The 11615-nt window shown below is 48.3% G+C and overlaps 1 long non-coding RNA gene across 2 annotated transcripts in view; it reads left to right on the top strand.

The window, feature by feature from the left end:
• The first annotated feature begins 2741 nt into the window (after window positions 1-2741).
• The window catches only part of LOC118149919 (uncharacterized), a 72054-nt gene continuing 63180 nt past the window's right edge, over window positions 2742-11615 (top strand). For both annotated transcript variants that reach the window (XR_008478337.2, XR_004737677.3), the window contains exon 1: window positions 2742-2890. This is a non-coding gene — a long non-coding RNA (uncharacterized LOC118149919). The remainder of the gene's footprint in view (window positions 2891-11615) is intronic.

Below are 11615 nucleotides of genomic sequence, written 5' to 3'. Positions count from 1 at the left end.
AATAAATATAATAAAATTACTATTATTATGGACAGGACTTTGCAAAACTTTATAATATAAAAATAAAATTCTATAAATATAATAGGTATAATGATATCATATTGTAATATTATATTGGTTTGCATAAACTCAAATCTGCCAACCTCTTTAATTCACATAGAGTATCCAGTAGGTGCTTTGCATATACTCCATGCATGATAAATATCATGAATAGTTGGATTAGCAGCACATTTTCCCTTGGATCTCTTTTTTATTTCCTGTGGAATGCATGCTAGTCCCAGGGAACCCTGAAGGACTACCTGTGGCAAAGTACATATCTGTATTTGACACTCACATGCAGGTAACTACCACGCTATAAATGAGCTGCTTTTCAGAGCCTCCTTTGCTAAATTGCCACATGGCATTCACAGCATAATTCTCAATAAAATACCATCACACTCATTGTTTCCTGCATATGTCAGAGTCTCCGACATTCACTACCATGTCTGCCTTGTGCTTTGTGCTCAGTAGTGGAAAGAATGATGGGTTTTCATTCCTTCTGAATGTTTTCTTTCATGCCTTCACCTCATGTTTTCTCTTTTGAACTCTTCAAGATTCAGCTCAAATTAGTTTCCCTCCATCCCTTCCTCCCTCCTTCCCTCCCTCCCTCCGTCCCTCCCTCCCTTCCTCCCTTCCCTCCTTCCCTCCTTCCCTCCTTCCCTCCTTCCCTCCTTCCCTCCTTCCCTCCTTCCCTCCTTCCTTCCTTCCTTCCTTCCTTCCTTCCTTCCTTCCTTCCTTCCTTCCTTCCCATGAAGTCTTATTCTCTTACCCAAACAAGAGTGCAGTGGCATAATCATGGCTCACTGCAACCTCAAACTCCTGGGCTCAAGTGGTCCTCCCACCTCAGCCTCCTGAGAAGCTGGGACTACAGGTGCACCACCATGCCCAGGCAATTTTTGAATTTTTTGTGGAGATGGGGTATCTCAGCATGTTGACCAGGCTGGTCTTGAACTCTTGGACTCAAGTGATCCTCCTGTCTCAGCCTCCTGAAGTACTAGGAGAGCCACCTTCCCAGCATTTTCTTTCTTTTCAAAAAAATTTATTTTTATTTTATTAAAAAACATTTTTTTTTTTGAGATGGAGTCTCACTCTGTCACCTAGGCAGGAGTGCAGTGGTGAGATCTTGGCTCACTGCAGCCTCCACCTCCTGGGTTCACGTGATTCTCCTGCCCAAGCTTCCTGAGTGGCTGGGATTACAGGTGCCCACCATCATGCCTGGCTAATTTTTGCATTTTTAGTAGAGATAGGGTTTCATCTTGTTGGCCAGGTGGGGGTGTGTTGGGGGAGCTTTGGTGGAAGGGGAAGGTGAGGAGAAGAAGTGAATCCACGTGCTTCCAGGAACAAGCACAGTGATGGAGAGGCAGTGCGCAGGACCCGTGATGAGGGCGTGAGTCCTCAGCAAGGACGGCCACTGGCATTTGAGGGGCAGCCATCATCTTCAGCAACAGGAGAGACTGTCAGTGAAAACCCGGCTTCTCCCCTTCTCTGGCCAAAGGTATGGTGTTTTGGGAGCCAGAGAATGGCAGCAGCTGGGTCTGCTTTGAAGATGCTCCTTGGTGCTGCAGAAGAGATTGTGTATGGGGCAACCCTTAGCACTTGGTCTGCACTGCCCCCAGGCACGAATTCACTTGGCCCCTGGGGACAAACCCACTTCCTTCCGTGTGCTCCACTCCCCTTGCCTGGGGGGGATGCCCAGGCATACCTTCTGCACAGTCCTGAGCTGCAGGGTCAGTGAAAGAAAAGAGGGTGGCAAACGTGCCCGGGATGCCTCTTAAGAGACACACCCCAAATCCATCTTGAGGGCCTTTAAGAGATGGAAGTGAACTGCTGGCTTCAAACCTCTCACTCCTCCTCCCAGCCTCCAACTTCCAGCACAGTGGGTCAATTTTATAAAACTAAAAATGTTAAATGCTGGCATTTCAACTTGGTTTCCAATGTCCATATTCCCAGCAATCACAGACACATTGAAAGCCGGAAGTTGGGTGGAGAAACAGAATGAGGTGATGACGATGTCTAAATTTTTTTTATTTTTTGAGATGGAGTCTCACTCTCACCCAGGCTGGAGGGCAGTGGAGCCATCTCAGCTCACTGCAACCTCTATCTCCCGGGTTCAAGGGATTCTCCTGCCTGAGCCTCCCGAGTAGCTGAAGTTACAGACGCGCACTACCATGCCTGGCTAATTTTTGTATTGTTAGTAGGGACGGTTTCATCCATGTTGGCCAGGCTAGTCTCAAACTCCTGACCTCAAGTGATCCACGCACCTCGGCCTCCCAAAATGCTGGGATTATAGGCTTGAGCCACCGCGCCAGGCCCTGGCCTGATCTTTAAACACAGTGTTGTCTTGAGGATGGCAGGAATCAAAGTCCCCAGGTTAGCCTTTCTTCCGCTTTGTTCTATTGGGTCAAACTTTAAAAAGAGAGATACCCCTTCTGGCCATTTGGGGCAGGGGTGTGGGGACAGAGAGGTGTGGAGGAGAGAATATATTGAAAGACAAGGCCTCCGAGACAGCTGAAGCCCAGTGACTGGCTACCGGGCTCTGTCTTGCTGCCGACCGGCCAGCAGAAGGCTGGGGGAGAGCGGCGTAAACAGAGGCATCTGGTCCCCCAGCATGGAGCAGCGGGTCCGTGAACCGTGGCAGATGCAGCCTCAGCTGTGATTGGGCACGAGGCCTCGGTGTCCAAGCCTGGGTCACGCGCGGGGCCCATTTTAACTGTGACAGTGCAGTGTCAAACTGCCATTCTTTCTTTCTCATGCGTTTTTTTTGCCTCTGAAATCTGCCAGCTCGCGGAAGCAGCCTAGACGTCGGCCCCTCGGGTTCCCAGGCTGGAGGAGGCATGCGGGGGAACAAGCAGTGAGTGACGTCCAGGGAGGGACGCTGAGGAGGGGGAGCCCAAAAGCCAGTAGCAGGCAGGCAAGATGTGAAAAGAAGGGCTCTCTGGGTTTTGCATCGTGGGCAGAATTAAGTCCGGATGAGGCACAGGTGCTGGGGTTAGCAAATTATGCAGAAGGACATTTTAAGGCTTTTCGAGTGAGTCGGAAGTGTGAGCTCTGGGAAGACAGAAAGTGTTCTTCGTCAAAAGTTAGGAAGAAAGCCAGTGGCAGCAAGTTTTTGAAAGATCACTTGACTTGATATATTTGCAGAGGAAACCAAAAGAATGGGGGTTTCTTTGTAAGAGGTGCTGTGTTGTGGCAAAACGTGGCTTTGCTCTCTGGGCTCTCTGAGGTTTAATCAACACCACTGCCCTCTCCCCAGTGTTTGTCTGTGGGGAAGTCTGGAGGAATGGGCCCTTTTCTGAAGCTGGTGACTCTGCTGGTTAACAGTGCTGAAACCGCTTCTGGAAGCAATTCACAACACCACGCTTTTTCCATTTCAGAGTCCCTCCCTCCCTTTCTCTCTTCTCTCTCTCTCTCTCTGTTAGAAAGGATGGAATTCATTTCAGAACGTGGTTTATTAAAACACCCAAAAGGCCAGGTGTATTGGATCATGCCTATAATCCCAGCACTTTGGGGAGGCTGAGGTGAGTGAATCCCCTGAGGTCAGGGGTTCAAAACCAGCCTGACCAACATGGTGAAACCCTGTCTCTACTAAAAATACAAAATTAGCTGGTGTGGTGGCACATGCCTGTAGTCCCAGCTACTAGGGAGGCTGAGGAAGGAGAATCGCTTGAACACAGGAGGCGGAGGTTGCAGTGGGCCGAGATTGCGCCCTTCCACTCCAGTCTGGACAAGAGCGAAACTCCATTTCACAAAAACAAAACAAAACCATACACAAGCATACACACATGGCTGGGCTCACATACGTAACCCCAGGACTTTGGGAGGCCAAGGCAAGAGGATCCCTTGAGGACAAGGGATCAAGATCAGCCTGGGCAACATAATGAGACCTCGTTTCTACAACAGATTAAAAGATTAGCTGGGCATGGAGGTGTGCCTGTGGCCTCAACTACTCAGGAGGCTGAGGGGAAGAGGATCACTTGAACCAGGAGGCTGAGGCTGCAGTGAGCTATGATTGCATCATTGCACTTCAGCCGGGGCAACAGAACGAGATCCTATCTCTAAAAATCAAACAAATAATCAAACCTTCCAGGTCAGGCTTTGACTTTTCGATTGTTTTGGTTTCTTTCTGGAGGCTTAGAGGTAGGGGAGTGAGGAGACATTGCTGCCACCTGTCTTGGGGATATTTTTATCCATTGGCTAAATCTGTGGTGACAAAACATGTGTCTCATGCTTCATTTCACACTCGAGCCTTTTGTGCGTTGCTTTTCTCATTCTTGTTTTTTTTCCTCTGGTGCCACATCCCTCCCAGGGTTCATTCCATGTCTTCCTTCCTTCTTTCATTCCTTCCTTCCTTCTTTCCTTCCTTCCTTCCTTCCTTCCTTCCTTCCTTCCTTCCTTCCTTCCTTCCTTCCTTCCTTCCTTCCTCCTTCTTTTCTTTTGCTTTCTTTCTTTCTCTTTCCTTCTTTCTTTCCCTCCTTCTTCCTTCCTTTCTTTTCTCTTTTCTTCTTTCCTCCCCTCCTTCCCTCCCCCCTCCCACCTTTCTTTTCTTTGTTTCTTCTTTCTTTTTCTTTTTTTTTTTGAGACAGAGTCTTGCTCTGTTGCCCAGGCTGAAATGCAGTGGCATGATCTTGGCCCACTGCAAACTCCGCCTCCTGGGTTCAAGCAATTCTCCTGCCTCAGCCTCCTGAGTAGCTGGAATTACAGGTGTGCACCACCACGCCCACCTAATTTTTTTTTGTGTGTGTATTTTTTAGTAGAGATGGGGTTTTACCATGTTGGTCAGGCCAGTCTCCAACTCCTGACCTCGTGATCCACCCGCCTCAGCCTCCCAAAGTGCTGGGATTACAGGCATGAGCCACCACACCTGGCCTCCTTATTTCTTTCTTTTTCTTCATCCAGGAGGAAAGGACTCATAAGCAGACATGACTTAGAATTCTCTAGGCAAAAAATATTTCCCTATTTTGGGGGAAGAGACCTGAGAAATACCCCAGTGATGGGGCATCCCGAGAGCCGGGGGCTTTGGCTTCCAGGGAGGTGGGCTGGGGTTATGCTTGTAGTTTAAAAACCACAACTAATTGTATTACTTGCTGTAGTCTCATTTCCATTAAGTCCAGATTGATTCCCTCCAGATGTGGCTTCTGAGCCCCCAAATCCTGTGATTTCCTAGAATGACAGACTCCCTTTCCCCCTTTTTCACTCTCTCCTTAGTTGTCACAGCTTGCGTCTTGAATGTATTTCCATTTTTTCCTAGATTTGTATTGCGAACCTACACCAAAGCCCCTTCTGACTCTTCCACTCGACGATCTGTTTTCCCCTCGTCTCTTTTCACTTTGTGTCTCTGAGTGTGTTTGACTTTCTCTCTCTGTGTCATCCTCTGTCTCCTCCCCGCTTGCCCTCTCCAACCCCAAGGGCTGATCGGCTTTTGGCACTCACCTCTGCACCTTTTTCTGCTCAAACTCTTTCGAAACAGGGCGTGGGGGCAGTGCTCTGATCTCCTAAATGCTTTCCCATGTCTCAGTGGGAGAAGTTACACCGATGCGATGCGCTGGCTCCAGCTATGCGTGGATAAGCAGCACCGTGTCTGCATGATGTGCAGTCCGCATTGCTGAGCCATTTGTTCTCCATTGAGTTGGTCTCTGTACAGACGAAGCCTTTTATGAATCCTATCTATAAAGTGACACCGGAGAGTATAATACATGAGAAACTTTCACACTGATGCTGATGCAAAGTGCCTCTCTTCTCCAAACATCTGCCCCCTTGCTAAATCATCACAGTGCCCGATGCTCCCCCAGCCCCAGCTCCCTGGACCGTCGTGGAGCCTGCACGGGCTGCTCGGGATCTGTTCTCAAGTTGTTGTGGGGATCCCGCCGTATGATGACAATTAGGAGCAGTTAGTGTGCAGATGAGGCCTGCGAGTGGCAGGTGGCGGGAACGGGCCTCAATTAACTAACAGGCACCAAATCCCTTCCTAATGAGGCTGGGCCACCCAGATGAGCCAGAAGCATGTGTCACTGACAGCAGCAGAGGATTTGAACTGGAGAGGGGGAGAAGGGTGGTCAACAGGTACCTGGCTCAGCCACAGAGACAACCCTTTCAGTTTCATGGGTTTCATGGCTCGGAAAGGCAAAGGGGCGTGGCCAGCAAAGGATGGTGTAAGGCAGAGGGCAGGGGCTTTGTCAGACTCAGTTCTGCTCAGCATTTCATCTCTTTGGGTGGTTCCCTTTGGTCAGTTCACCTTCTTCATGTGTTTGGGTGAAGAATTAGAATGCCTCCCAGGATAAGCAGTCAATGAGATATAGCCCAGCCAGCAGGCAAGGTAATGAATGTCAGAAACTTAATAAAGGACCATTGTCTTGAGTGGGATTTGAATTCCAAATCAGACACACTGCAAGTGTCGCATTGGGCTCTGTAGTTGAGGGCTGGTGGCCATTTCCATTGCAAATCTTCTGGCGCTCTGTGTGGATTCATCACCTGAATTTATGTGGGATTGAAACTTGTCTGGCTCAGTATGAGCTTTTAAGAATTAGAAAAGAAAATAACTTTTAAAAATGCTCCAAGTGTTAGCAGGGTGGCATCGATGGACACATTCCCTACTTCTTGTTTTTTTTCCTAATCCTTCCATCCTAAACAACTTGCTGGGAAAGTTCCAGACTTACAGATGCAAGATCCATTGCCCTGGAATGTGAATCTCTCCAGTTTTTCTTTTGAGATGGAGTCTCACTCCCTTGCCCAGGCTGGAGTGCAGTGGCGTGATCTTGGCTCACTTCAGCCTCTGCCTCTCTGGTTTGAGTGATTCTCCTGCCTTAGCCTCCTGAGTAGCTGGGACTACAGGTGCCCACCACCATGCCCAGCTAATTTTTGTATATGTGTATATATATATATTTTAAGTAGAGATGAGGTTTTGCCATGTTGGCCAGGCTGGTCTCAAACTCCTGACCTCAGGTGATCCTCCTGCCTCAGTCTCCCAAAGTGTTGGGATTACAGGCATAAGCCACCGTGCCCGGCCTGAATCGCTCCAGTTTTTCTCCTGTACACTCATTGTTCTGCTGTGGTAAGAAGTGGGGTACCCGTAATGTCTGCACTTTCCTGGGGCCACAGCTTTGTTCTGTGAAGTCCTCTCATTAGAAAGCCATATGTTTGAAACTGGTTATTTTCAATGCTTCTCCCATCCCCCTGCTCCTTCATTCTTTCCTTACAGCACAAAAATAAAGTTGAAAAAGGCCCAAAGCTTTAAAAATAAGGCACAGAGCCAGGACTGGGGATGTGGATGTCCCTTTGCGCACATGCATGTGGCGGTGTTTGGATAATATTACCCACCGTATGTGTCAGGCTGCAGAGCTCAGAAACAATGAGGGAAACCAGGAACCCACGTGGGACTCCCACCCGTTTCTCTCCTATTGTGCTTTTCTGATCCAAAGAGTATTTAATTGAACATTTAGGTCCTTTCCCTAATTTGTTGATATGAGAACAAATGTTGACAAAGAGAATTCTCTTGTTTAAAGGGGGAAGTTTGCTAACGTTTATGCATCCAGTCAATTTTATCTGTACATGTTTGTAGCTCTGTGACTCAGAAAATTAAAAACTGTATTTCAATTATGTAGCATAAGTTGTTATTTTAATTTTCTCGAGGATCATGTCATTACGCATTCTCCAAACCATTTTTTTTTTTTTTTGAGAGAGAGAGCCTTGCTTTGTCACCTAAGCTGTTGTTACACATTCTCCAAACCTTTTTTTTTTTTTTTTTTAAGACTGGAGTTTAGTGGCACCATCTTGGCTCACTGCAACCTCTGCCTCCCGGGTTCAAGCCATTCTTCTGCATCAGTCAGCCCGCTAGCTGGGATTACAGGTGCCTGCCACCACAACTGGCTAATTTTTGTATTTTTAATAGAGGCAGGGTTCCACCATGTTGGCCAGGCTGGTCTCGAGCTCCTGGCCTCAGGTGATCTGCCTGCCTCAGCCTCACAAAGTGCTGGGATTACAGGTGTGAGTCACTGTGCCCAGCCCGCATTCTCCAAATCTTTTAAGGACAGTCTCCGAACACCGGTGACTCTGTTGGGTTGTAAAATGAGAAAATAATACAAATTTCATTTTCTATTTTCTTTCTTTCTTTCCTCTCTCCCTCCCTTTTTTGTTGACTGTCTTCCTGCCTGTCTTTCTCTCATTCGCCTTATTTTTGGGCAAGATCCAGTTCCAAAACCACTTTAGGTCAAATATGTCTTTTTTTTTTTTTTTTTGAGACGGAGTTTCGCTCTTGTTACCCAGGCTGGAGTGCAATGGCCCGATCTCGGCTCACCGCAACCTCCGCCCCCTGGGTTCAGGCAATTCTCCTGCCTCAGCCTCCTGAGTAGCTGGGATTACAGGCACACACCACCTTGCCCAGCTAATTTTTTGTAATTTTTAGTAGAGACAGGGTTTCACCATGTTGACCAGGATGGTCTCGATCTGTTGACCTCGTGATCCACCCGCCTCGGCCTCCCAAAGTAGGTCAAATATGTCTTTACCCTCTCAGAAGCTTTCCAGGGAACAAAGTCCATCTTTCTCCGAGACATCTAACATCTTCCAAACCAGCATAAGACATCTCCCCTGGAGGGTGCTGTGGCTTCTCGCAGGCCCTGTTGCATCCTTTGCCTTATGCCACCTTGCATCCTCTCTGTGAGAGGGGTAAGGGACAGACAGTCTTATGGGAGACTTAGATTCCCAGTTTTTTCATTTGGATTTCTCCAGAAGCCCACCCTAAGACAAAGATTCTAATGCAAATTATCTACTTGGGAGGTGAGACCAGGAAATTTTGGTAGGGGAGTGGGGAAGGTGACAGAGCCAGTGAAAAATGGGTTATCAAGTTAGTTACTGCTGTGGGAAGCGCGCTCAGCTCTCTGGGGACTCTGAGAGACTGTGAAGAACAAGCAGGGCTGGGCTCCTTGGCTCCCGGCTGCCTGAAGCTGCTTCCAGGGGTGTGAACACTGCAACACCTCCATGGTTCACTGTGCATGCAGGCTAACTGCAGTCTCAAGGCCAGAGAAAAACCTCAGTGAAAGAAGCATCTTGAAGGGCTTTTTGCAGAGCAGGAGATATTGACAGCATCTGCTGCGCCTGACTTCCAGATTCCTCATCTGGTTCTGTTCTGCTTATCCCCCTCTGGTGTGCGATGCTGATGTTGGAGGCACAGGATAGGAGAGAGGAGGGGTAGAGATGGTGGGGAGGGAGTGAACTTTGATACTTTCTTAATATCATACAAAATGTTTAGGAAGAGAGATGCTGTATCACAGCACATCTCAAAAATAATTAGAGTTTGACAAATGAATGCATCCACCTCATTTTATGTTACCCACGCTTGTGGACAGGACCAGTGGTGTGGCTTGTGGGGTTCCTTTCATATTGTTAGCGAACATTCATGAACGGATATCCATAAATTCACAAACATTGACCTTAGAAGGGAGCTCAAAAAATTGCCTGGCTTTGCAATAAGACAACAATTTTTCCCTTATTTTGCAAATGACCCCGTGGACTAGAAAAGTCACCTGCTCAAGAACTCATTGCATGCGGTGCATATAAACTGCCTCAACCTCTTATGTCCATGTGCCACCACTCCTGGGTTCCGGAAGACAGACCCAACAAGAATTTCCAGCCAAATGCTCACCCTATCCTTAGCTTTGCCTTCTTTCCTGAATCTTCAGTTCCGTGTCAGCTCCCTCCCTTGCTTCTGGACCCTAACTTGATTGGCCTGGTGCTCGCCAAGTAAGGATTTCCAAGCTAAAAGCCTTTCAGCCAGTGGAGTGCTGTAAGGGTCAAACAACTGGCCTTCCCAAGGTGGAGACAAAAGATAGCCCTGATTTTACTGATTTCCGTGGTGTAAATACTCCCACCGTGGCTGATTTTGAGCCCCTGACAGAATGTCACTAAACGGAGTTGAGAAGCAATGTGTATGTAACTTGGCACCTGTGCAAACCTGCTCCACCGTACCACTGCTCCCAGGCCCGCACACCTCCAGAACTCCACAGCTCATGGAGCCCACGGGCTGAAATGCCCACCAAACCGAGACATCTAGCCTCAAACACCTACAGTTCCAAGGCTGTTTATCACCCCGATCTCCTTCCTTGCAACGCCACCATTCCCAATCCCTTCCCCCTCCTGCACTTCTGGATGGGGACTTGGTCCTTTCAACGTGTCCACTGATGGCAGCTGTCCCTGGGGAGGGGAGAATAGGTGAGGGGACTCCTATCTCCATCCCACCATGTGGCCATCACTGGATCTGCCTGTCAGCTTTGTCTCCTCCAGCCCGTTTGGTGTCTGCTGAGGCACCTATGACCCCCTCCCCCGCCAAATCTGCCTGCAAAGCATGTCTTTGTTCACTGGAGCAGCACTGAGTTGTGGCAGAGGCAATGCTGACCCTGCTCCTACTTTGTATTTAACTCTACAGGGTCCTTGCATTTACAACCAGGCCCAGGCCCAGACACCTCCTCAAGGAAGCCTTCTGTGACTTCCCCAGGGTTTGTTGTTCCTGTCATAGACTCGTGTTCCTTTCCACCAGAGCCTCTTCCTCATTCGTTAATGCGATGACTTAATTGACTGCCTCCTGCACTAAGCTCTGGAGAGAAGAGTCTGTGTCTTTTGGGCTCCCTGGGGTATCACCAGGCCCTAGTACATATAATAGGCATTCAATAATCTTTGTGTCATGAAAGAAAGAACTGAACTGGGGTGTTGTGACTTTCAAGCAACCTTTGTTCTCAAGCTTGCCTGAATATTAGTCAGGGACCCCCCCTTTTTTTTTTTAGACAGAGTCTCCCTTTGTTACCCAAGCTGGAGTGCAGTGGCACGGTCTCAGCTCACTGCAACATCTGCCTCCTGGGTACAAGTGATTCTCCTGTCTCAGCCTCCCAAGTAGCTGAGATTACAGGCATGCACCACCATGCCTCGCTAATTTTTGTGTTTTTGGTAGAGACAAGGTTTCACCATGTTGGCCAGGCTGGTCTCGAACTCCTGACCTCAAGTGATCTGCCTGCCTTGGCCTCCCAAAGTGCAGGATTATAGGCGTGAACCACCATACCCAGCCGGGATGCTTTTAAAAAATACTATGCTGGCGTGGGGCAGGTCTCTAGCACATGTAGTTTGTAAAAGCTCCCGAGGTGATTCTGATGTGCAGTTAGGGGTGAGATCACTGCTCTTGAGAAAGGGCTCTGGGGAATCTTTAGAGAGTGGTTTTCATACTTGACGTCCATGTTAAGACCACACCCTGGCACAGAATCACTGAGGCTGGACCCTTGCATAGGTATTTAAAAAACATCTCTAGGTAGTTTTAATATGTAAAATTGAGAACCACTGCAAAAAATCTTATTTCTCTTAAGCTTTCACTCTCTCTCTCTCACCCTCAAAGGGAATATTTGCCCTTTCCCCTCCATCATAGCTGTCCTGCCCTTCAGCTTTGGGTGTGCCTATGGAATTCGGGTGGCTTTGTGGCTTTGGCTAACAGGCTATCAGTGGACCCAACTCAGGCAAGGACCTTGGAAAGCACTTGAGGGGTTGGGCTATCCCCTGTGCTTCTGCCAATGCCATGAAAGGAACACATGCAGTCTGGTTAGCTG

The sequence above is a fragment of the Callithrix jacchus genome, chromosome 21 (assembly GCF_049354715.1).
Source record: "Callithrix jacchus isolate 240 chromosome 21, calJac240_pri, whole genome shotgun sequence".
In the NCBI taxonomy this organism is placed as follows: Eukaryota; Metazoa; Chordata; class Mammalia; order Primates; family Cebidae; genus Callithrix; species Callithrix jacchus.
Note: the sequence above shows the minus strand (reverse complement) of the source record. Positions and strands in the feature narration are given on the sequence as shown.